We start from the raw sequence: 26,430 nt of genomic DNA on the forward strand, positions 1-26,430 counted from the left end.
TACCACAGCTCAGGGTCTAGAGGAACAGCAACTTCCTTCTCCATCGTCGTCTCCGTCATCCTTATGACCCTTCTGATTATGTGATATTCTCTTAATCAGCTGGGCTCCGCCTTAGGCCTGTGGGTGAGTTGCCGCACCTGAGGCCACTGACCTATATTTTGAAAGTTCCCCAGGGGACTGACACCAGGGACGGTTGAGAACCACTGGATTTTGTCAGGTAGATGACGTCTCCCTGTGGTGCTGAGCTGGTTCTAACGGCTCCCTCTCTACCTCTTGCTCGTCTCTATATGAGCAAGCCTCAGGTGCAAGGTAGCAAGGGCACCAGGTAGAGTTAAATAAACGGCATTTACTCCTTACGATGTTCTAAACATGGCAATCGAGGCCTCACCCTGGTTTTCTATTTCAAGGAAAGATATAAAGTCTCCTTTTAAAGCACAGAGGTTTAAATTTTAAAGATAAAACGAATGAGAAAAAATAATAGTCCAGGTGTCCCCAGATGTGATGTACAAATGGCCGAAGTGTGTGAAAACATGGAACTAGATGACCGTAGTCTTGCTTTATCCATCCACACTCTGCATCCTCCCACCACCCAGTCCAGCCGGCTCTCTCTGCTGCAGTGCATTTGCCCGTCTCCACCTCACCTGATCAGATCGTAGCGGCAGCCTGGGAGGCTCCCTCTCCAGGATTCAGGGCTATTTTCCTGGCGACATTGATGCATAAACTTGGCGAATGCAGCTACCACAATCTCAGCATCCTTAGGTCCCCAGCACCCCCACTGGCACATGGGCACCCCCCCACCATGGGCCACGGAGGGAAGTGGGGATCCTACCGTCCCAGGGCAGCACCCAGCAGTGCTGGCCCTGGGCCTCGCTGTCTCAGATCCACAAGGGCCCCCACATCTGAAACTCTCCAGAAGGGCAGCAAACAGAAGTTTAGGCGAACAGACCCTGCCTGGCCCCAGCAGGCTTTTTCTGCTTGTGTCCGGTGGCACCCGCCTGTTACTACTGGACAGCTGTCCGTGTGCCTGCTTTCTGAGTTTGAGTGATTATGTGACATTCCTGTTGTCTTTTAAATGGGGATGTCTTTTAACTCAGGGTTCACACCATGGCCCCTGGGGGAGGGTGGAACCCAATCCAGGATCCAGCCGTGATTCAGGCACTGCCTTGGAGGCCCTGGTGGGTGGCTCTAACAGCATGTCCCTGACAGCGCAGGGAAGACCTCATCTGAATGACAAATGACACCCAAATGCCTATAAGTAAGGAAAACTTCAGAGGGCGAATCCGCTGAGGACACAGCTCAGTATTTGTAAAACACTGCCTGCTCAGCCCATTTTGGATATCAGGGACAGAGAGTGTTATTTGCTGAAAGGAATACTATGGAATCTTCTGGATTCCCAGATCTGGAGGGATGCTGTGCTGACAGGCAGGGTTGGGGTGAGGTATGTCCCTTGAGCCAATAAATAATGTTGGTCCCTGGAGGTTCTAGTACAGGGGTCGGCAAATTCTTTCTGTAAAGGGGCAGATAGCGAATATTTTTGGCGTTATGGGCCATATAGTCTCTGTGGCAATTATTCAATTCTTCCATTGTATCTAGAAAGCAGCCCTAGACACTAAATGAATGCGTGTGGCTGTGTTCCAATAAAACTTTACTATGGATACTGGAATTTGAATTTCACGTAAGTATCACCCGGCACAAAATATTACTCTTAATTTTTTTTCCAACTGTTTAAAGTTGTTAACATCACTGGATTGCTGTGCAGACACAGGCAGTGGGCTGTGGTTTGCGTCCCCGTATTCTAGAAGCCCTCTCTGCGGTGGAAGGTGGGCCTTGCAGATTTGAGCAAGCGACTGTTCTAATCATTTCAGTTCTTCAGAATGTGGTTCTGAAACGTCTCACTCGTGTGTCTGCTGATTACAGCAGAACCTAGTGTTAATCAGTTCATTCCTTCACAAATGTGAATAGTCTAGAGGCAACGAGGCGAGGAAACTGGAGGGAGAAGACTTGTCCTGTGCTGGCTGTGGAACCACGGGCAGGTGGCTTAGCCCTTCTGAACCTCAGTTCTTTCATCTGTAGAAGCCATGTTAGTGGGACCTACCACTTCCATGAAATAATCAGTGCAAGGCTTAGCACATACGTGGCACACAGCAGCTCCCCGTGCAGGTCGCTAGTTCCTCTTACCTCGATAAAGAGTTCAAGGGTACAGGTGGGTGGCACTGCTCTATCCTTTTATCCAGTGACCTGCGCAGCTATTATTTCATAGAGAAGGAAACCCAGAGAAGTTACGGAACTTATCCAAGGTCACGAGTTAATAATAAATGGTAGAACTAGAAGACTGTGTGACACGAAAGAACTAATTCTCCCGTGTGGTGCCCTTGCAAGGGATCAGAGGGGAGATTTAAACCAGCTCATCTAGGTGCTTACCTGGGGGAGGGTTGATTTAATCATTAGCATCTTTCCTGTTGGAGCCAGGCTTTTGTAACTCTCCATGCCGTACCTCAAATTGAGGCACCTCTCAGACCTCCGGCAGCTGGGCAGGTGCCAGGCTGATGACTGTCTGAATATCTTAGTGAGGATTCGGCTGCCCTGAACGGACCTCTGGTTTAGAAGCCTCAGCCCAGAAACAGCCGCCTGGCAAGACTAAGTCTTTCTCAGTTCCCTTTGGAGAGAACATCTATGGTATCTGAGTCTCTGGGCTACTGGAGAAGGCTCTAGAAGGTTCTAGAAAACAGTATTCAAGGTAGCTGCTTTTGAAGAATGGAATCATCATGGTCTTGGGAAACAAATATTGGAGGCGACTTCCTGATTAGTTTTTGCCTCGTTTTCCATGTCTGTATAATGGGGATGAAATGTCATAATTAGCTGCCTGTTGCTTGAGCCCAGTCCATGGTAATTGGGTGCCTACAATGGACTTTGCTCTGAATGAACAAAGGATTAGGTTGGGGAGGAAGCCTGACCTTGGATTGTGGAGGCTGCAGGAGATAACGCTCTGACAAGGGACGTAGTGCAGGGATCAGAGCCTGCGGCCGCTGTGGTGAGGAGCCCAGTCGGGAAGGTGGGCCGAGCCAGTGTTTCCACACCCCTTGCCCGTGTGTGAAGAGTTAGCCGGAGCAGGCAGGACACGCAGACATTAGACTCTCCGGCTGCTGTCCTGTCTGTAAGCTGCAGCGTCTCCCTCTTGGTCACCTGAGGAAAAGCTGCTCTTGACACAGACTGCTGGACACCCAGCCCCCACCTGTGAGTGGCTAAGAGGTTGGGGTGGGAGGTGGGGTGTCAAGAATAGGGGGTTGGTTTGAAAGAGGATGCGAAGGTAGAAATAGATGTGACCAGCGGTTCCCACTTTGCCCTAAACTGAGGGGTTTTCTGGGACATGGGACTTTTCAGGGCTAAAACTGGGAAAGTCCTGGGCAAACCACGATGAGTTGGTCACCCTAGGTCAGTCGTGCCACTCCGACCATGGCTTTGGGCAGGCTGGGTCATGGGTGGGCAGTGGAACGGGTCAGCTCTCCCGAGTCTCAGTGCTCCCTCAGACCTGACTGCCCCTCCTCTGTGCTCCCGGAGCCTGTGAGCACGAAGACTCGCTGACTCGATGTCCCCCAAGTCTGATGGCCCCCTGAAGGCAGAAACCACGCTTGGCCTCGGGCCAACCCCTGCCTGCCCCAGAGCACAGAGTGTTTAATAAATGCAGTTGGATGATGGGTTGAGGGTTTCCACATTTATCTCCTCCCTGCTGGGGCAGATTACTCAGATGCTAGTTCATGCTTTGCCACTTTGCACGTGCTGTTCCTTCTCTTGCATGCCCTTCCTTCTCGTGGCCCCCTCCTATGTGCCTCATCTCGTGACTATCCCTCACCACGAGCCGTGTCTCCTATTTCCACTGTGTCCCCCTGAACCAAACCGTGCTCAGCTCCCTAATTGGACTTCTTTTTTTATGTGTCTTTCTCCCCCATCCACTGGGAGCTCCTCAGGGGAAGGTCCCAGGTTTAGTTTTTTGTCTTTTGCACTTACCACCTGGAGTCCCCATGAGGATTCTTGAAGGAATGAACACATAGAGCAGAGAGGCACTCATTCATCCACTCAACAACTCCTTGCCGAGCACCTACTGTGTGCCAGGCATTATCCTAGGCGGCGGAATGGGAGTAGTGGATACGAATGGCAGCCTTTGCTCTGAGGGAATTTACTTACATCTAAAGGATCTAGAATCATCTCAATGATTCTAGCAAGCGAAAAGCGAGGAAGACTATATGAGGAGGTCACGTGTGCGTGCAGCAAATTCGAAGGTGAAGGCAAGGGCTCTCCTGCTTGCTGGCTGAGGGTGGCGGCTGCCCCTCCCTGGAGGGGCAATGGCTCAGGCCCAGCACATGGGCGTGCTTCCTGCTAAGGAGGCAGGAAGAATGCACCTTCCCCTGGCTGGTGGCAGCCTTACTGGAGTGTGGTCAGCTCAGGGATGGGGCTTTTGCCTGTCATGCACGGCACGTGAGCCATCAGTCCCTTCAAAGAAATCCATCAAAGCCAGCATTGTGTGTGAGGAGGAGAAAACACATTTTAGAAAGTCCAGTGTGATTGTGCGTGACGTGGGAAGCCGCGTGTGTCTGCCCCCCACGGGCCCCTGGGCTGGGAGTACAAAGAACGGGCTTGTGTATCTGCTGACCACCCACCTGGGTGCGTGACCTTTCTGGGGCAGAAGCAGGAAGGGACATGGGCTCCCCTAAGGGACTGTTAGAGGGAACTGGGAACACTGGGTTCTCCAGTGGGAAAGGGATTAAGCTCCCTACTGGCCCTGTAGTGGGTCTGTCAAGGAGACGGGTCAAGGGGGAATAACCAGGGCGACAGTGCTTGGGCAGCGTCCGTGCTCTACACATGACAATGGAGTATTGTCCTTGGGGCCTGACGGGGAGCTCAGGCCCAGACACAGGCCCCTCCAGGAGGGAGGACGCAGCCTCATCTGCAAGGGCCAGCTTGTGCTTGGGGCCTGTCACTCCCCAGAGCCCCAGGGGTCGGCTTCTCCCTGCTGCCTGATGCCAGCTGCCTCTGGTGCTGAGGTTGGGAGATTAGGGAGAAATCCCTGAGTCTACAGGGATTTCTCTCACCTCTGCTGATAACACCCTCATGTTGCTACCCCAGTGAGCAGAGGAACAAAAGTCAGTCCCAAGGCCAGGTGCCCTTGTCTTCACACGGACACATCGTAAATCTGGCGTCTCCAAGCCCTGGCAGGAACTGACATGTGCTAATTATAACCTGCACAGCCTGTTAACAAGCGACCGTGGACTCCAAGAAGGTGAAGGTTCCTGGAGGGAAGGACTCAGGTGCTCTTTGGCTATCAGGTATAAAGTAGGGGTTCGTGATACGGAGAATAGACTCTTTTAGATAGCTCAGTGGACCTTGCACTCCAGCCAAACAGGGATGATTTTAAACCTCTTGGGGAGAATGGGGTAGCAGGATTCCTTGCAGTGTGACCTTGGGCAGGTTACTTAACCACTCTGAACCTTGATTATATAAAAAAAAAGACAATCATTCTTACTTAACAGTGGATGGGAGACCTCAATTAGCTGATGTGTATAAACACCTAGCACAGTGTAGGTAATTAGCAATGTTAGTTCCCAGCCATCTATCCCCTGAAAAATCCTGAAGAGCTTCCTGAAGAGCCAGCGTTGATGGGTAAATATAGCCAGGCAAAGAACAGCATGGATGGAAAAGGCCCAGGGAGCCCCTGATGCAGGGAAAGGAGGTTGGAAATGGTAGGAGGGAAGGCTGCAGAGATGGATAAAGGACTTCCACTGTCCTTCTAAGCATCGTTCACTTTCTCGGGTGGGGGTTGTGGAACACTGGAGGGTTTAAGTCAGAAAGGACCTTGACTCTGAGCCCTTAAATGCCCCTTTCTGAAAGGACTCTGATTCTTCCGCCTCCTGCAAAACTGGCAGATTTCAGGAAGGAGTCGAAGCACCCTGGTTCCCAGGTCTCCGGAGCTGGGCATCGATTTGGCTCCGCAGGTCTCTCCTGGGGTTCAGGGAGTCCAGCCCCGAGAACTCACTCCCTTCAAGCGAGAACTCCCTTGTGGACTGAACCTGGCCTTCCTTGGGTTATTCTTCCCACAGCTGGAGTGCCTTTTATTCATTAAAGAGCGAGGTTCAAATCGTTCTGTGTCGTTTTATAAACCAAACCTGAAAACCATGGGAAGGCATTTTGCTTAGCTGGAAGCAGAAGCAGAGTGCTGGGTTTTCTAGTCTGCCTCGTTGCTGGTGATGTCATCGGCCCAGCGTCAGCAGGATCCGACCAGGGTGGGTCTGTGTAGGTCCGAGAGGCGCTGCTTCACATCCAGGGCTCACTGTGCCCCAGACTCAGTGCCAGGCCTTTATGTATTTGTTGGTGCCATTTTACCCTCATTTTTCAAACAAGGAAACTAAGGAACAGAGTGTTAATGAACCTGCCCAAGGTCACACAGCTCGTAGTAGATGGAGAAGCCAGATTCAGTCCCAGACTGTCCATACTTCAAAGTCTCAACTTTTTCTGTAGCGCATAATGGGAACACCTGGGCTTTATTAATACGAATTACACTTATTTGAACTTATTTGGAAGTCTAATAGAACAGTGAAACCTTTTGTTATTACGATGTATGTAACTTTAAAGTCCTTTCATTTTTATTTATTTTATTTTAATTTTACATTTTTTTTTAAGGAGGGCTCAGCTCACAGTGGCCCATGTGGGGATTGAACCGGCAACTTTGGTGTTATTAGCACTCTGCTCTAACCAACGGAGCTAACCAGCCACCCCAAGTCCTTTAATTTTTAAAAAACTGTCATGTGGGGGACCTTGCTCGCTGGACCCCATTTGTCATGCAGGGCGGCCTGCGGGGTCTCAGCTCCTGCTCCCCACATAAGAACGCAGGATAGGGTGAGGCCAAAAAGGAACACTCACGGGGCCATAGATAGAAGAGTCATACCACTATATTCTTGCTGGTGGCTGGGTTGGAGACACAGAAAGCAGGAGCCACTCTGTCCGCAACCCGCCGTGCTAACTGCAATCCGCGCTTGCTAGCTCAGCCACCATCTTCTTGTTGGCCCCCTATTTGCTGCTAGCGTAGCGACGGCAGTTATATTAGTGGCCAATGGCTCACTGGTTACAGCTGACGGCCAACTAGCCACAGCTGATGGCCATCCAATCACAGTTGATGGCCATTTACTACCTGAGCCAGCACCTTTCTATGTGAGGCCGAGAGCCTGGAAACTGCACTCCTGGCTCTGTCCCCACAAACTGTTACTACCACCTTAAGGAAATTGAACTTAAAAAAATGTATCTCTGATTCCACTGCTCTAAGAGGACTCTTTACTTTTTTCCATATTCCTTTAGATCCTTATTTTTTCTGACACAGTTTTTGCATAATTTGCACAGCAAGGGTTGGCAAACTACAGCCCACTGTCCAAATGCCGCATATTTTTATAAACAAACTTTTTGGCGCACAGGCAAGCTCATCATTTACATATTGTCTGTGACTGTTTTCATACAACAGCAGGTTGGAGTAGTTGTGACAGAGACCATATGGCACGCCAAACCTAAACTACTTACTCTCTCTCATCCTCTCCAGAAAAAGTTCGCCAATCCCAAGTCTAGTGAATGGAATTTTGCAACATGCTTTTTTTTTTTCCCTTGTTAGTTCATGTGTTAATTGTCACATTTCTCATTGTCAATGGCCCAGAATATTCCATGGAATGGATATCACAAACTTTTCTTAACCATTTCCTTTTTGCTGGATTATTGTACCGCATCTTTGTTTTTCTCTCAGTAGAACTGTCACGTTTGTGAGTTTATTTTTAAAACCCTTATGGCATGTCTACTCTAAGCACTTACCAGTGTAACTCACTTAATCCTCAGATCAACAATAAGACGTTCATGTTGTTGTTATTACCCCCGTTTTACAGATGAGAAAGTGAAGGCAGAGGAGTTAACTCCACTTGGCTAAGGCTGGCTGTGGAGTCCCAGAAGAGGCAGGCCTTTGTGGCTGTGTGAGGCTAGGCAGTGACTCACCCGGAGGGAGCCCCACCCGGCCTGGCCCAGCCCAGCTGCCCCCATCACACAGATCTGGTTCCTCGGTCTTCCTTGGTAGCGCACCGCGAGGGCCATGTGACCACTAACTTGGGAAACACGCCCTGAAGCGAAGGCGGGCTGTGCTCCAGAAGCGAAAGAGGGCCTGGTGCAAAATACCATTGGGCATAATCCGAGCGTAGATCGGGGCTACTCTCTGCTTGTGGGCAGAGGGGACCCGGGCTCTCAATTGTATGCCATAGATGATACACTTGCCAAATGTTGTAGTTTCGGCTGAGAAAAACAACAACAACAGAATTGCAACGGTAACTGTCCAGCAAAATGGAAGTGGTTAGGAAAGTTTGTGACATCTACCCCATGGAATATTCTGGGTCATTTACAATGAGAAATGTTAATGATTAGCACCATGGGTCCCTGTGGCCAGCTTGTTTTTAATCTTCCCTGAGTCAGCGGGTCTTCGGGAAGCTGATGAGACCTGTAGGCCTCCCCAGGAGCACGCGCGCAATGTATAAGGTTTCAGGGGCTCGTGGCGCCCTCATCCTCCAGGACCGTGCACACTTCTCAGAGGAAGCAGGTTAAAATCTCTGGTCCACAGAAACATTTTGAAAAGCGAACTTAGGGAGTACTGCCCACAGGACCTTGGTGAGCTGGTGGATTCCGGAAGGTCTCAGGTTGAGAAAGGCCGTGTTGTAGAGACTTCGGCCTGCCAGGGAGACCACTCCTGTTGAGAAGACTGAGTGCTGTGCCCATCTTCTAGAGAGAGAAAAGGAGAGTGAGCTTTCAGGTCACCCAAGAGCACAGACAGGCACTGGTACAGTGCAGGTGTTGAAACCAAATTTGTCATTAAAAGGAATTAAGTGTCTCCAAAGCTTTGGGATGGAGGGAAATTGGGCCTGGTGTGGTTCTCGGTGAGAAGATGAAATGAACCCAGCCCTGCTCTCTGCCTGTGCGCTTGAGGTCCTTGCAGGGCGCATCCTTCATCTGGGTGGGAGGAAGGTACGAGGGGGAGAAATCAGAGTGAGCTGGGTTTTTCTCATCTGTCAGTTCCTGGAACCCCAGGCCCAGGGCCCACACAGCTGAGATGTGTGTCCCTGTCCTCATTCAGTTGCAGCCATATACCCGAGAAACGTACTGGGGAGGTGTCGCGGGACCCAAGAACAGTAACCCTACGCCGTGCATGCTTCTCGGGATTGTCCCCATCTCAGGCACGCTCACTGTAGAGAGCCAGGCCACCTTGTCAGTCTGAGCCACTGGGGTTCACCCCCCACGTTGCCTGTCTCTGCAGTCACTCGGGTGTGTGATGGGAAATCCTGTTCTGACTCAAAAAGGAACCCCCCTTCTTTCGCCTTCCTGACTCACTTCCTCATTTTGCGGGCCATTTTGCAGCATGGCACAGAGCTGGAGCCAGACTGGGCCGGGGCTTGTTCCCAATGCTGCACCTCAGTGGCTGCCTGAGCTGGGCAGGAGAGGTGGTCCCTCTGAGCCTTGGTTTCCCCACCCGTAAGTGGGTGCCGTCACCTCTGCTCTGGTGGTTGGTGGGTCAGAGGTGCACAGCGTCTGCCCAGTGCCTGGCATATAGCAGGTGGACTCACATGTAAGAGCTTTCGGTGACCTTTTCCCCAACACAGGAGTCACCTTTAGCATTTGAGGGTCCGACCCATAGTGACCTTGACACCCGTCCAGGACGATCATAGGGTCAGATGGGCCTGGGGTGGGGACAGGGTTCGAGCAGTCAGGACACTTGTTAGCCACCACACAGCACCGGTCCTGGTGCTGGCTGGGTGTTTGCTGGGAGAGGGCCCGAGAGGACAAGCTTCCAACACAGACACTTGCGAGGATGGAGGCTGCTCTCTACAGCGGTTTGCAAGTTCAACTAGTTGTTGAGAAAAGATCCTTTGACTTGACCTCTTGGTCCTTTTTTTGAAGAGCGGGTTTCCAATAAGAAGGATGCCTTGGGGTTAAATGGCACTTTACAAGGCATTTCCTAGCGTGTGACCTAAGTGTCAAGTGGTAAGGAGCCACCTCGGTCTGGTCCGGTCCAGCGTTGTTTCTAGAAGGTTGACCAGATGCTTTCCCGGCTGCTTGTGGGTCTGTCACTGCTATAGCCTGCTACGTATCCCTGCCCACAGACCCTCATGGGCCCCCTATTGCCATACAAATTAAAGTCGATGTTACCCTATGAATTGGTACTGTTCAGGCCCCCGAGCCATGCTTCCTCCGCACTGCTTCCTAGTCTCCCTTGATAGTCCCTGAATTTGGCCTTGCACTGTCCCACCTCTCTTCTTCAGACCCTGCTCATCCTTCCGTCTCAGCCAGGGTGTCCCCTGCTCTATGAGCCCCTCCCTGGGTTCCCTGATCAGCATCGTTGCTCCATTCTCTGGGCTCCAAGAGCTTCGGGTGTGTCTCTCCATTGGCACAGCTGTAGCAGCCTCAGTTAGAGCCCTGCAGACCAGGAGCTTTGCCGTCTGCAGGCGCACGTCTGGCTCAGCACGCCTGGGTATGTCTGGATGTTGAAGTCAAATGGTCTTAGATTTGACTTCTTGTGTCCTAGCCGTGAGCTCTGGGACCTTGGGCAGGTCATGAAACTCCTCTCAGTCTCAGTGTCTGCATCCGTAAAATGGACGGGAATGTTAATACCCGTCTCTCAAGTGTGAAAAATGCCTTTGTTAAACTCAGCAAATGCTTTTGAATTGAATTGAGGAACATCTCACAGGAATTCCGAATACCAGATGCGGCCTCCCTTGGCTCCCAAGGCTGTTTTGAATGCTTCTGAGGGCCTCGTTGAGCTTCATTTCCTCTGAGACTGCCAGGGTCAGCGGGCTTCCCGTGGTACTGCCTTCACTGGAGGCCACACCTCCTGCTCCCAGGCCAGTCCTGGAGCAGGACTCACTGGTCCCATCTCACTGGGCTGCATTCAGCCTTTCTTTTGGGGCCAGTTTGTGCTCTGTTTGTTCCATTGCTTGATTTGAAAATTTCATGCCATTCATATAATGCCTGCAAGACCAGTTTGGATGCTGGGATGGTGTCAGCCTCTCTGAAGCAGTCTGGCAAAAGTGGCTGGGTCAGCTGCAGCTTCGGAATCCAATAGTCCCAAGTTCAATCCCAGCTCTGCCTCTTTGGCAGTAAGAGTGAACAGCTCTGAAACTTTTTATTTATTTTTATTTTACTTTCTTTCTTTCTTTCAGGTGCACAAGACAAAGTAATACTTAGACGTTTATCATTTATATCCCTCACACTTTGGGTACCCCCCTCCCCCCCATCCACTATCCCTCTGACATCGCACAGAGTCATTACATTTCCAAGCTCTGAAACTTTAAAGTCAAGTTATTTCACCTCTGTGAGCCTCAGGTTTTCTTACCTCTGCAATGGGGGACAGTTATAACAACCTTCCAAGTTGCCTTAGGATCAAGTGAGGTGATAAGTGCCTAGACAGGAAGGAGCCGATTCATTGCCCCTAATACATGCTCAGTGAGTGGAAGGTATTGGTCTTTATTTTGAAAAAGAACACGCAGCCACTTAGCTTCCCATACGTCAGCACACCGTGATAAGGTATGTGCTTTGGCTCCCCTGAAGGAAGAACTTCCTTCTTGCCTGAGCTATGTAACAGAATAACCTGCCTGTGCTAGGTAGTGAGCCACTCATCACTGGAAGTATGCAAGAGTCTTAGAAGCCTTTTGGTAGGTACATTTTTAAGGAAATTCAAGCAAAGCTGGTTGGTTAAACTAGATCAATTTGAATGGCCCTCAGTTTTGGGAGTCTGATTGTTTCTTTTTTTTTTTAAACGGCTTTATTGAGATATAATTCACATAACATGCAATTCATCCATTTAAAGTGTACAATCCTATGCCTTTTAGTATATTCACAGAGTCGTACACGACAGTCATTTTTAGAATATTTTTATTACCCCAAAAAGAAATTCTGCACAACCCCCCTCTTCTCATCCCCCTAACCCTAGGCCACCACTAATCCACTTTCTGTTTCTATCGATTTGCCTGTTGTACTCGTTTCATGTAAGTGGAATCATAAAATATTTGGTCCTTTATGGTTGGCTTTTTTCTTTAACATAAAGTTACCAAAGTCATCCATGTTGTAGCGTCATCATTACTTCCTTCCTTCTTATTGCTGAAAAACATTCCATGGTATGTATATAACACATTTTATTTGTCCATTAGTTGATGGACATTTGGTTTTTTCCCATTTTTTTTTAACTATCATGAATACTTGTGTACAAATTTTTGTGTGGACATATGTATACCTAGGAGTGGAATTGCTGGATCATATGGTAACTCTGTGTTGAATCGTTTGAGGAACTACCAGGCTGTTTTCCAAAGTGGCTGCACCATTTTATATTCTCATCAGCGGCGTATGAGCGTTCCAGTTTCTAACTTTATTATTGTCTCTCTTTTTTATTATAGCCACCCTAATGGGTGTAAAGGGGTATCTCATTTTTGTTTTAATTTGCATTTCCCTGATGGCTGATGACGTTGAGTGTCTTTTCACATGGTTATTGGCTATTTGTATGTACTCTGAAGAAATGTCTATCCAGATCCTTTGCTCATTTTATAATTGGGTTATTTGTCATTCTAGACACAAGTCCTTTATCACTCACATGATTTGCAAAAATTTTCTCCCATTCTGTGAGTTGTCTTTTCACTTTATTAATGGTGTCCTTTGAAACACAAAAGTTTTCAGTTTTGATGAAGTCCAGTTTATTTTTTTTTGCTTGTGCTTTTGGTATCACATCTAAGGAATCATGGTCTAACCCAAGGTCAGGAAAATTTACGCCTATGTTTTCTTCGAAGGTTTTGGCTCTTACAATTTGGTCTTTGATCTATTTTGACTGAATTTTTGTATTTGGCATGAGGTAGGGGTCCAGCTTCATTCTTTTTCATGTGGATATACAGTTGTACCAGCACTGTTTGTTAAAAAGACTATTCTTTTCCCATTAAATTGTCTCCACACCCCTGTTGAAAACTAATTGTCCGTAAAGAAGAGAGCTTATTGTTTCTTTATCTGTGGGTCATTTTGAAGAAATACAGTGCTCCCCGTCAGAGGAATACAATGTTTTTATACCAGGATGAGTCCTGGCCACAAGAGCTGCTGCAAGCTCTTGGGTGAGTCTCTTAGCTTCTCTCAGTCTGTCACCCTATCTATAAAACAGCACAGCTAGATAAGAAGATTCTTAAGAAGTACTCCAATTGGGACCTGCTGAGACTTGACCCAGGGAGGTTTCTGCAGAACCCTTCGTTGGCTCCCTGGGGTGCCCCATCATGCCATCAGGCCTAGCCCTGCAGCCTGAGATCTGAAGCCAGTCTCAAAGCTGGGACAGTTCCAGCAACTCCCTATCCTGGCATGGCCCCATGAGAACCCGCCTTGCCTCTCTGAGAACGTAGCTGTTGTGCTCATTTAGAAAGCACCACTGCCGTCCTCCTCCACACCAGCTGTGCTCCAGGCCTGCCTGGGTGTACCGAGCAGGGGTGACCCAGCCTCCGTCCTCCAGGTGACAGCCTAATGGGAAGACAGACACATCAACAACAATCACGGGCTGCAGGTGCAAAGGGATGGATGACAAAACACTGCTGTTCAGATGGGGCCGCAGGCTTGATCCGAATGGGAACACTTGCTCTGGGTGGTATCTGACGAGAGACAGGTTGAACTGTGGGGTAAACTACCATAGAGAACTCGTCACAGCTCTTTCATCTGCCATCTAGCAGTGGCCATCGCTTTCCTTGCTCCTTGAGCTCCCCAACCAGACCTAACATGCTGACCAGGTGAGTGCTGACTACTCGTCTGCAGGTAAGGGTGCTGTGGTTAATGAGAAGCCTGGGGGATGAGTCTGCCCGTTTCAATTCCAGCTCTCATGCTTCGGGGCAAGTTATTTCACATCTCTGTGCTTTGCTTCCTTATCCACAATATGGGGCTAATAATAGCACCTACCTTGTAGGATGTTTGTTTCCAATGCACTGAAAGTTGGAATTGTAGCTTGGAACAATGTGGCATTTACTCCAGCATGCTATGCCGGCCGCACTGTCACTTACGATAGCCCATGGCTAGTACATGTTGTCACATGGTAATGCGGATAATTACCTTCAGGTTGCCAGAACAGAACACGTTTATTACAGTCCTGCACGTTTGATGGAGCAGGGCTTTTTGGCAGTGTATTTCCCTTACTAATGGTTAGCGTTCTTTGGGAGCTCAGAGGACCCCCTCAAACACACAAAGCACTCCACTCATTCATCTGCTTTTACAGGCTCTTGGCTGTTGGTTCAGAGTGCCTGATTTTGTCCTCAGAGAACCGCCTGTTCAAGGAGTCCCCTGGCAGTCCAGTGCCCTTGGAATTGGGTCAGCTTCCCGTGGGCTGTGCGTCTCCCTGTCACTCAGCTTCTGACTCCCTTAGCCTCCAGCCAACAGGCCCAGGGCAGAGCACAACAGCCTTAAAGTGGGAGGTGGCTGGGAAGTGCCCAGCCAGCATCCGGAAACTTAGGAAGGGGGTCGTGAAATACCTGCGCAAAGTCGACCAGATGGTTCGCCCTTGGGGACTGCAGATTAAAACCACAATGAGCTTTCATTGCCCACCAGTTAGAAGGGTTAAGGTGAAAAAGACGGCCCTCAGGAGGATGTGCGGGAACCAGAACTCACGCACACGACTGGCGGGAATGGAACGTGTGTGGCCACTTTGGAAAACAGTTGACAGTTTCTTAAAAATGTAAACATACACCTACATATGATCCAGCCACTCCACGCCTGGGTATTTCTGCAAGAGAAATGAAAGCACATGTCTACGAACAAGTGTTCAGAGCAGCTTTGCTTGTCATCGCCCCAGACTCTTCCTCAGTGGGTGAATGAATAAACCACCTGTGGTGTGTGCATACTGTGGAGTATTACTCAGCACAGAAAGACATGAGCCAGTGCTATGAGCAACAGCATGGGTGAGTCTCAGAGTTCTTATGCTGAGCGAAAGAAGCCAGGCCAAAAAAAAAAAAAAAAAAGTACACACTGTTTCATCCCATTAGTGTAAAAACCTCCAGAAATGCGAACCAATCTCTAGTGACAGGAAACACATCATTGGGTGCCCGGAACAGGGTGGGGGCAGGAGAGAGGGATTAGAAATGGGATCAGGAAACTTTTGGGAGTGATGAGTAAGTTCTTTATGTTGATTGGGGTGATGCTGTCAGGGACGTATATATCAAAACCTGTCACACTGGGCGGTGCAAATGTGTTTATTGTTCATCAGTTATTCCCCTGTTAACAATAAAGGCACCCCACGTCCCCATCAGTCACTAAGATAAACCCGACCGTGCCCTCCTCCAGACAACTCCTCTTGTGTGTGCCGACCCTTTGGGAGAATGAAGGACAGACGGTGCAGGCAGACTGCTGGACCTGTCCTGGGCCCACGCGTCCTCATCTCGTCCGTCGTGCCTCCCTGCGCCGGTTTGCTCACTGTGAGACAGGTCCAATATTGGTACCTACCTCCTAAGGTTGTAGGGAGGAGAACGTGCGGAAATCCACATAAAGTGCATAGTAAACACGCAATAACTGGTAGCTGCACAGGGCCCCGTGGGGAGGGACCCAGGAAGGGAAGGGTTGTCTCTAAGGGTGGTGGTCGTGTTGGGGAACTGGAAAGGTACCTCCCTCTGAGTGGCTGAGGCTGAATCTTAAAAGGGGAACAGGGAAGAGACTCCCAGAAGGAGGTGTGGAAGGGTGGAGTGGGAGTGGACTTGCCAGGAAGAACTACACTGGGGAGGCAGCACCCCGATTTCAAGCTTCTAGAAACATCAGCAGTGTGGTGTAGCTGGCTGGCATGCAGGGACTGGTGACTTAGGGCTGTAGGATTTGGTGAGTACTCCGCCTTGAGGGTCCCGGGGAGCGCTGGCTTCATCCTCCAGGCCAGGGTCTCTCAAATTGGGGTTTGAGGAATTTTCCAGACACCACGAGTTCTATAAGTGCTGAAATTTTCATCTGATAAAAACAAACAAAGCGATAAAAGCCCGATATTTTGGTGCAGTGCTTGTGAATGGTAAGACATTTCATCCAGTAGAATGCTCTCATGTCTCTGGTCCTCCTTGATAAGTGTGGGTTCTGAGAATATGTTATTGTGCAGCCGTAATTTTCTTTTAAAAAGGTCTGTTCACACATTATTGGGGTTTGAGGGCCACAGGAGGTGTGGCCAGGTGTGCAGGGTCGCTATGGTCACACCTGCTCCTTTAGGCTGCAGCCCAGGCAGTCTGGGGAGGGGACACCGGTCCCATGGGAGATGATGCCGAGGAAGGTTGGGCCGGGCGGCCAGTCAGGTCTGGGGGGTTCAGGGTTCCCCTGTGTGGGGAAGATTCCTACCTGGGAGAAGGGGTGATGGGCTGGAGGCCTGGCATGTGCCTCTGACTCCTAGGACCAATAGGACCTTGGGAGAGGAGCCTGGAGGGGGAGGCATGGGACATCTGTCACTGCCACGCTGTCACAGACACTGGTGTGGGTCACGGGAAGGAAGGTGTGAGGGCAGGTATAAGGACAGGGGGCTGACATTCTGGAGGCCCCAACACATCTGGCCATGTCTTCTCAGGGAGGGGCTTTGGGGGCTGGAGCAGAACCTGGGCTTGGCCTTGCCTCAGGCCCGATGGGGCACTCTCCTCTGGGCCCAGGGCCTTGGAGATTCCACCTACAGGGGTATCTGGGAGTCCTGAAGGTATCGTCACTACTGAGGTGTGGGGTAAGGCCACGACCCACAGTGAGAAAAAGCAGCACTGACCTAATGTCAGCTTTTCCCAACCAGAGGCCGGTCGGGTGTCTTGACCTTTTTAACCTCATGCTTCTGGTCCTAGGCACTCAGTGTCCCTTCAGGCCCAGACCAGTTCTCTGATGTCCTGTCCAGCGCTCTGTGACCTGCAGCTGACGGCTAGTGCCTGCCTCCCCACCTTCTGCCCACCTCCCACCCACACTGCCAGCAGCCAGCTGTGACCCCGTGGCCAGGGTCCCCCTCAGGACCACGGCAGGGAGTCCTGGAGCTAAGGCCCCACTCCTTGGAGCCACCTGTCCTGCCCCTCCCGGTGTTGCCTCTCCTTTCTGGACAGTCCAGCCTTCTGCTCCCCTCCCTGCCCCCCCGACCCCCCTTCTCTTAGCTCCTGTGCCTTCTCTCCTGTCCCAGACACTTATATTAGATTGTGCATTGCCAAGGTCAGTGTTTCCCACATAGAAATCTTATCCTCCATACTTTACCTTTTGATGGAGAGCTTGGGGTTGGTTAATTTCAGAGTGACTGGAAATGCTGTTTTATAGGCAAGGTATCTGGGGAAGGAGCTGGGCCAGAGAACAGCTGTTTCCACTGCCAACAACAGCCGTTTTCACAGGTTTTTATCAGTGATGGAGAGCTGACTGAAAATTGCTCTCAGAGCATTTGTCGTGAAAATATCTCAGGCCTATCCCTTTTGTAGAATTGTAAAATTGCCCTTACAGCCCTGTTACTGAGCAGAGTTTCTTGTCTAACCATTTACAAGCCGTAGGCAGAGGGTGGGTTGTGGCACCCTGCAGTGTGTGTGGCTTTGAGGCAGTCCTTTAACCTGTGTTACCTCTAAGATGGGCGGGAGCCCAGTCATTGCCACCTCTGGATTCAGCTATCTTGGAGGCTTTTTGTAAGATTAAATAAGATGATGTCCGAGCTCCTGGTCCAACGACCAGTTTAGATGCTGCTCAGAGTTCCTGTCCCTCCCTGCTTTTTACCCACTTTGCTCTGAGAATCCACTTCTGCAAATGCCACATAAGGGAGAATTGCCAGGAACGTCCTGTGCTCTAGGGGAGCCCTGAACGATGACCTCTCCAGAGCATTGTCTGCAGTGAGCAAACAAAAGCGAGCGTTCCCAGAATCCACTTGGAATAAGCATTGGGATTAAAACCAGCTGCCTGCTCAGTTCCTGAAATTCCATCTGCGAATATAAGAGCAATGGGAACGAGTAAGGGTGGAAACTGTGTGTGGCAGGGCAGGAATGAGTCACGGGAAAGCTGAGCGAGTCACGGGATGGGGAGCCTGCCCCCTGCCAGTGTGGTGGGGGCCCCCGGCCAGGTTGGTGAGCAGGCACACCAGGCTGTCACGGCCCGCGGGGCCCGCCATGGGAGCTGTGGTGTCCTCGAGTCTGAACCATGAACACATCTGAGTTCCAGAACGAAATGCCAGTGGGCAGCGGGGTTGGCACAGGGCCGGAGTGGCCAGGTACCAGATGGCTGAGGCTGCCTGGCAGCTGGGCCCTCCGTTTATTGTCTCCAGCTCTAGATTCTTGAGGCGGAGGCCCAGATTTATGCCCTGGAGGCGTCTTCCTGGAACTTAGATGCTCATGGATGAAAAATGACCCATGGAGGGCTGGCTGCCCCAGGCTCCCGGCGCTGCACGGGCAGCTCTCATTGGGTTCTGGGGGTACAAGCAGGGACATGGAAGCCCAGTAGCACCATGGCGTTTAAAAGCAAAGGCTCTGGACTCAGATCACCCTGAGTTCGAGTCCTGTCCCTGCTATTTAATATCCCTCTGATGCTGGGCAGTGTTCTTATATTGTTGGTCCTCAGCTTTCTCAGCTGTGAAGTAGGGATAATAATAAGTGTCTCACTGGGTCTGTGCAGGATAAATAAGTTAATAGTTTTAAGCCTTTATCATAGAGTTAGGCACATATGGAATGCCAGATACATGTTGGCTGTTGAATTATTATGCTTAATCTTGGATATACCGTGTTCGGCAGGCTCTTGGCTTCGCTGAGTCTAATTTCCATCTTTATAAAATGGTACTGATAATGCCAGCCACATAACAGCCACTCTGTGAAGCTAACTTTGCCCTTCTTTGCTTGGGAAGGGTTTGGTGTCATGTTTTAGGGGTGTTCCCTAATGGGATTTGGTTAGGTCCTAAGCAGGATTCTTGGAGCTTTTGGATCACGGAATGGCAAGCAGTATTACAACATTTGCACATTGCCAGAAAATGTGTAGGAGGGATTGGGGGGGCTATTCCAACCTGGCCCTTATGCAGTGACTGCCCCTCACGGGTGGCACCACAGCCAGTAGGGACCTCCACCTTATAGCCTCAGCTTTGCAGGCCCAGGAAGGAGAAGGATGGGAGTAGGGATGAAGAAGGGTCCCTGCCAGCCGACCCCCAGGACACAGGGTTCTGAGCCACAGCTGGCAATCCGTGGACTGAGGCTGAACTGGCAGGCAATCAGTGTCAGGAGACTTTGTCGGTGCCAGTTCCCTGTTGTTTTTCCTGCAAGGCTGGTTCCCCAGAGACCAAATTGCAGTTTGGCCAGTTGCTCAGGGGACCTAGAATCAGGGCAAAAGGAGCCGTTCCCTCGGCAGTCTCCAAATCGGCAGACAGCCTGTGCCGTCCTGGCTCGGGGGCTGTCTCCTCCATTCCTCCCGTCCTCTGCTCTGCTCTGGCTCACAGCGGGGCCAGTTCTTGCGGGCTGCAGAGGTTTCTCTGACAGCCGACAACCTCTCCGCCCTGGCTGGGGTTACGTCTCCTTTGGGACCCCAGGTCCTGCTGCTCAGTGGCTCCCAGCCTGGGTCTGACAATGTCATCTCCTCCCTACGTCCCTCCAGCCTGGTGGGGAAAGTGGCCGGTCTCTGGGTTCCCTTTTGTCTCCTGGCAGCTTCTCAGCCTTCACCTCCATGTAGCCAGATCCCTTTGGGTCACAGCTGGACTCACAGTGGATTCACTTACTCTGGTTGGACCCTGATCGATACAGGGTCACTGTCCTCCCTGGAGCAGGTCTGCCCAGCGCCCCAATGGGCAGCAGGGTGGGACTTGGTTTTGGAGCCAATGTGGTCAGTGAGACAAACACAGTCTTTGGTATCCGACAGAACCAGGTTCCAGTCTGAGTGCCACCATGAGGGCTCTGTGTCCAGCCTCAGTGTTCTTGTCTGCGATTGGAGAAGGTGGTGGCAGCCCTGCCCTCTGAGCACCTATTTCTGAGCAGGTGGCCGGTTAGTCTCTACGGCGTTCTGGAGGGAAGAGGAAGTTCTGTGGGGTTCCACCATCGCCTGCTCCACCCGAGAGGAGGCCCCACTGCCCCTCTCGGCTGCCTCCTGTGGGACCATGACCTACCTCTCCGAGCAGGGGCGCCCAGCACTGAAGGGGTGACTCCTAGACAAGTGCCCACACGACGTGGGCTGTCCGTCAGCACAGCAACGTTGGCAGCTTCTCATCCCTGGCTGGCTTTTTGTTTGTCTGTCACGTTTTCCAGCATCTTTCTGTCCACCACACACTTTTAATGACATTTCTGCCTCCTCGGCTCACCCTCAGCCTTCCCTGTGACTCTACTTAAGCTCCACCCTTTTGAGGTGATGACTGAGGCCTGGAGCTCAGATTCTAGAAGCTTCTCAGCCTCCCCCAAAGTACAGCCTCACAGTCCATTCCCAGGGAAGCCGTGTCCCCAGCCATGCCCATGGGTCTTGCCTGCCTCCTGTGGACGTGTCACTCTCACAGGCCGCTGGCTTTTGACCCAGGTTTCATCTGAGCAGGTGCTCTGTCTTGACTCTGCTCCATCGTCTGCCCTGACCCAAACTCGTCTGTTGTCAAGGAAAAAAAAATCATTTCTCTTCTTCCTGTCGTTTGTGATAACCACACAAACACTGGAAACCAAGGATCTTTCCTTTCTAACTGTCTCATCATCAGACCAACGCCTGCCAGAACCAGAAAGGGCTGCGTCCTGTTGCCCAGCCCTGGCTGATTCCTCGGGGACAGCCCAGAGACACACCTGCAGCCCCAGTCTCCTGCCACCCGTAGTCCCACCCAGGGCTGCTTCAAGGACTTAGAAATGGAAACAGCTTTTTTTTTTTAACCCCTGAGCACATTGTTTTCTTTTTGCCAAAATGTTTGGAAAATACATAGTTCCATTTTTTATTTTTTTTTTACTATGTCCATTCAACCAATCCAAGAGGGACAAACTCGCCAAAGAAGAGAATTCTCCCCTTCCTCCCAGAGAGCGGTGCTGGCCCTGCTGCCTCCCACGCCTGTCCTGTGTGCCTTGGCCTCTGGCCTCTGACCTCTGACCTCCCAGCCTCCGCCCACCCCCTTGGGAGTGCTCTCTACCTACCCTGGCCAGGATGACCTGCCTGAACTTCAGAAATAGTCCTGTGACCCACACCGGAACCCTTGCTGGCTCCCAGTTGCCCCCAGGGACCAGCCCAGCCTTCTGGACACAGGTCCTAAGGCTCTGATCTGGCCCTTGCCCCCATCCCAGTTTGTTCCGCTGCCCCGCCCCACCCCCACTCCACCCCCGTTGCCATGCTCCAGCCTCACCATCTCCCACTGTGCCACGAGCCTCTCCTCCGCCCTCAGTTCTCAGTGCCTCCTCTGTGGCACTGTGGCCACTGCTCCCCTCTTTCAAAGCTTACGTTGACGCCTCATGGGACATGATCAGAGCCCCACCTGGTTCCTGTCATTCTCAGCACCCGGCACTCCGTGACTGTTGAGATGCACAAATGCCTTCGTCTGGATGCAGTTTCCTAAGGAAAGAAAACCTGACACCTGGCACCTGAGGCATGGGGGGTAAAAAGGAGCCATTTCCAACTATGGTGCGTGTCTCAGGCACGGGGTGGGAGGTGTGTTTCATCCATGAAATAGAAGCGTTATCCCCATGCTAGGGTCTGAATGTTGGTGTCTGCTCAGAATTCCCATGTTGGAGTGTTAGCCCCCGACCCGCACCCCGTGATGGTGTTAGGAGGTGCGGCCGGTGGGAGGTGGTTAGGTCATGAGGGTGGTGCCCTCCTAGGAGAGATCCCACAGGGCTTCTTAGCCCCTCCCCGCAGCGAGAAGTCTGCGACTGGAAGAGGGTTCTCACCCGACCACGCTGACACCCTGATCTCAGACCTCCAGTCTCCAGAACTGTGGGCAGTAAATTTTGCTGTTTATCAGCTGCGTCTGTGGGACTTTGTTGTAGGAGCCTGAGCAGAATATGACGCCCAATTTCCAGATGAGGAGATAGAGACCCAGAGGTTCAGGGACTGACCAGATGGTACACAGCTAGTACATGGTGGGGCCAAGACCACTACCAGGACCAGTTCTAGGTCTTCTGGCCTCCACACCTGCCCGTTCCCAGGACACGTGCCTGTGGGTCATTCACTTTGCCTGCCGGCCGCTGTGGCTTCCTGCAGCTGCTGGCTGTAGACTGTCTAGGAAGCTGGGATAGCAAACTAGCCCATAGGCCATATTCGGCTAGCATTCTGTTTTGGTACAGCCAGTGAATATAGAATGATTCTTACATCTGTAAAGGGTTGCAAGCTCAAAGAAGAATACACAACAGACTGTAAGTGGCCTGCAATATTTAAATATATTTATTATCTGCGTTTTTACAAAAAACGTATGCCCCTCCCCCAGCTCCCACTGATGTAAAAGTTTCCCTGGGCCATCTCCCTTGGAAGACACCTCGGTAGAGGGGGCTATGATGCTGGAAGTGGTGCTGTGAGCTGGCTGAGGAGGGGCTCTCTGGGGAGAAAAGGGCCCAGAGCCAAGACCAGGCTGACAGGCTGAGGTTGGAGGTAAGTCCCCAGGCCCAGCTCAGGACCGGCCTTGGCCTGGCTCACAGGTCCTGGGAAAAGTGGACCCTCTCAACCCATAACCTTGGAGATTCTCAGAGACCCTCTGCTCAACACTCACAGTGTACAGGTGGGGAAACTGAGGCCCAGAAAGGCAAAGGCACTTGCTCAGCGTAAAAAACGGACTCCAAACTTTCCCTGTCTCCTTTTGGAAGGTCCTCTGCCCTGCTCAGCCCAGTACTGTGCATTGTTTCCTCTGCTCCTTTGTCTCTTTAGTCAACATGAATGAGGGGCCCATTACTTGGCTCGAGAGCATTGGGTGCAGAGGGAGGAAGGCACCGGCCGCCCTGCTCCCGGGCAAGAGAGGAGACGCGTCCTCAGGGCGCAGAAAAGTGTGCTCGGTGATCACAGGTGTTCTGGGGGTCCTCGATGGAGCACGCATTTGCAGAGGGGACAGAGGTCATACATGGTCTTGGCTATGCCAGTGAGGAGGCTGCATGCCAAGAACTGCTCGTGTGCTGTGGGCTTGGTTGTGAGGGGCACAAGGAGAAGCAAGGCTGGAAACAGGGTCACACTGGGGGCTTGGGGCCAGTCGGCTGACCGTGCTGCAACAGATCTTTTAAGTAGGGCAGTGGCCAGCTGGATTGGTCTTTTAGAAAGCCCCGTCTGGCTGCCGCCTGGAGGAGGGATGGGAACAGGGCCAGAAGCTGATTTGACTTCATTGCGGACCAAGCTCCTTTCATCAGAGAAGGTGCTGGCTGTCCTCCCTTTGAGGGAGGGTCTGGCACTGCCCGGCTCACCTGGCCACGTGATCATCTGTCTCCCTCAGGCCTCCACCTCCACCCAGGGTTCCCGCAAAGGGAAGTCTATGAGGCACCCTGGTGAGTTTCAGGGAGGAACGCTTGGGAGGACCGCCTTCCTGGGCCTTAAATCAGCTGTAGATGGATGTTTCCTGAGCTGCTCATTTGGTTTTAACTCCACCTTTTAAAGGTGGATAATGAAACGGCTCCTTTCGACTGGCTGTTAGGAGGCTTAGAGCTTGATTCTTCCTAGGTGAGTGGAGTGACAGCTACTGATAAAATTTAGGGGCCCATGAACTTGGATAGGAAACTAACTACATCCTTACTGCTCCTCACCTTTAGCTGATAGCAATTCCTTCCATTATGCACGAGACAAAACCAAAACAAAGCCCTCTCTGGTACCAGCAGTGCGTGTGTCACTTATTTTCATGTTGCGCTGCAGCCGTAGATATCTTGACACGCCCGTCACTGATTCAAACTGACCGTATTATTAGACCCCTTGTTAGATCTTGTGATTTAATGTGTTCCTAAAGGTGTGTGTGTGTGTGTGTGTGTGTGTGTGTGTGTCTCACGAATTTAGTTTTCAGTATTTTGATAACTCTGTTTTAGTATGGTTGGTGTCCTCTGTAATTCTTTGCATTTTATTCTCGACAGTTCAAGCCTTTATTCTGAGAAGGGGTCCCGTTCCTCTTAGCTCAGACCCCTGCCCTCGGCTTCTAGCTCATCCACACTCATATTCAAGGTGCATTTCCCCCCCTGGGAGCCTCTTCAGGCAGGGGGGTGCCTGCGCACTGGCTGTGTGCGCCTCACATCAGGCCTGGCTAAGAGTATGTGCCTATGTCCTGTGTGTTTTGTTGAATAGGAGGGAAATGGTTTGGCAGAACAGGACAGGAGGCCCTGGTCTCTTGAATTCTGCCTGTATCCTTCCAAGACCACGCGATTAGTTAGGACCCTCAGCTGAGGCTGATCCATGGGTCTGAGGACCCGCGAGCCCTGTTCCCCCGTGGACCCCATGTGCTCCATCTGATGTCCCTCGAGGTCTCCAAGGCACCCACCTCACAGGCCCTGGATATTTCCAACCGCTGGGATTGTCCAAAACCGAGCTGCCTTTTGGTAATTAGAGCGCCCCCCTTTGTGTCATCTGAAACTCTGGGAGCCTAGTTTCGCTTCTTGCTTTATAAAAATAAAAGCTGGGCTTTTGGAAGCCAATCAAGTCACACACTAGACAAGAGATTAAAGCCACAATGAACCAATTTAAACGCCTGCACATTCTGATGTGCTTTTCAAACGAAGCATTCAAAGACTGGGAGTTGCTGCAGGGAACATAGTAAATAGTCAGAAAAAATCAAAACAGTTCTGAAAGGAAAACAACAGTTGGGAGACTGAGCTCTGAACGGCCCGTGGGCCCAGGGCCCAGAGCCCAGAGGGAAGCCCACTCTGGGTCAGCTTCTCCCGCTCACTGCCGGTGTTCTTCCACGCAGGGCTGATGGCCTGTCTTGTGCAGTCTGATGGCAGGAGCTGCCCAGTGCAGGCCTGGGAAGGATGCCCAGATTCCCAGTCGACCCTTGTGGAACAAGCAAGGGATGACTGAGAAGAGAGGGCCAACAAACAATTCAGCCAATGTTAAGAAAGTGTTTTTTGTTTTTTAAAATTTTTATTGGGGAATATTGGGGAACAGTGTGTTTCTCCAGGACCCATCAGCTCCAAGTCAAGTCATTTCCAATCTAGTTGTGGAGGGCGCAGCTCACTGGCCCATGTGGGAATCAAACCGGCGACCTTGGTGTTATGAGCACTGCGTTCTGACCAACTGAGCCAACCGGTCGTCCCTTGTCTTTTTTTTAAAGTAATTATTTTCCTTTCTGGAAAATTCACAAAATACGTGAGAAGAAAAATAAGGAAACAGAAAAACCTCCAGCTGTGGTTCCACCAGCCACGGGCAATCATCCTTAACCAAGTGGCCTCCCAGGCCACCATGCCTGAGGTCACATGGCATGTGGCATTCATCATTCTGCCCACAACCCCTCACTCCCGCTCACTTACATGGACACTGTAATGGCAAGACTTCCCAACCTTTGTCTACGAGCACAGGTTTTTGTGGTGGTTTTGCCTTGCTTTTATTAGTTGTAGAGTTATGACTACTAAATATACAACTGTCTCGTTTTTTGTCATTCTTATATCTGAAGAATTCTCCATCACAAATTCATTGGAAGCATACTTTTTGTTGGCTGCATAATATTCTGAAGTGTAAGTGTTCCGTGCTTTACTTAAATAACTCCCTACTATTGGGTATTTGGATTGTTTCTAGTTTTCTTTTGCCATTTGAGCTAACTCTGTTGTCGGTTTGGGAATGTATTAAACTTTATACCAATTCTGGGCTATTTCAAGGTCATTTGTGAAGGGCTTACTCTGTACGAGGCATTGTGGGACATTGGAGGATAAGCTAGACACAATCCTTCACAGAAGATGCAGATATAAATAACTTTAATCCAGAGGAGGTTAGAGTTGCCATACGCAGACCGCAAGAACTGGCATGTAGAAGAGTTTTGCCTGAGCTTAATGGGATGTTGAGGAAGTTACATGAGAAAATCTGAGACTTTGCATCCACCGCTGGAAGGTAAGGGCGAAGGAGGAGTGGGCAGTGCAGCAGAGGGATTGGCTCGGCCGGGAGACTATGTCAGCAGGCGGGCATCGCCTGAGGCAGGCATACAGATGAGTCTCCTCTCAAGTGCTGAGGCAGCGGGTGATCTGTGGCTGCCAGGAGGAGGTGGGGCGTGACTCAGTGGAAGCAGTAACTGCCGGGCACCCTAGCCAGTGGAGCAGTAGTGACGAGACACCTGGCAAACGTGGCTGTCCCCAACGTGGGATGTTAATTTCAGGCGAGTTTCGGGGGCTGGTGTCAGCTTGGCTGGTGCCAAAAATGTTGTTTCTTGCTTGAGGCTTTTGATTCATTCAGATCAAGATGCATTACCTGTCAACGCCATCTCAGACTGCATGTGTTGTAGGGTCCTCTTTACTGGGGGTTTCAACCCAAAGGAATAGAAGGGAGGTGCCCCTGGGTCCCAAGGTGGGGTGAAAGGGGAGCAAGGAAGCTGAG

General features: G+C 51.0%; 1 protein-coding gene across 3 annotated transcripts in view; it reads left to right on the plus strand.

The window, feature by feature from the left end:
- SYNE3 (spectrin repeat containing nuclear envelope family member 3) overlaps positions 1 to 26,430 on the plus strand; it is an 87,454-nt gene that overhangs the window by 9,264 nt on the left and 51,760 nt on the right. Inside the window, exon 1 of one of the 3 annotated variants that reach the window (XM_033109042.1) lies at positions 3,082 to 3,234. The exons of 1 other annotated variant lie outside the window; for it this stretch is intronic. The gene's annotated coding sequence lies outside the window, so the exon portion shown is untranslated. Of the gene's footprint in view, positions 1 to 3,081; positions 3,235 to 21,183; positions 21,577 to 26,430 lie in introns of those variants that run through there. One more of the 3 variants, XM_033109041.1, reaches the window with a different exon arrangement.

Source organism: Rhinolophus ferrumequinum, chromosome 6 (assembly GCF_004115265.2).
Source record: "Rhinolophus ferrumequinum isolate MPI-CBG mRhiFer1 chromosome 6, mRhiFer1_v1.p, whole genome shotgun sequence".
Classification (NCBI taxonomy): Eukaryota; Metazoa; Chordata; class Mammalia; order Chiroptera; family Rhinolophidae; genus Rhinolophus; species Rhinolophus ferrumequinum.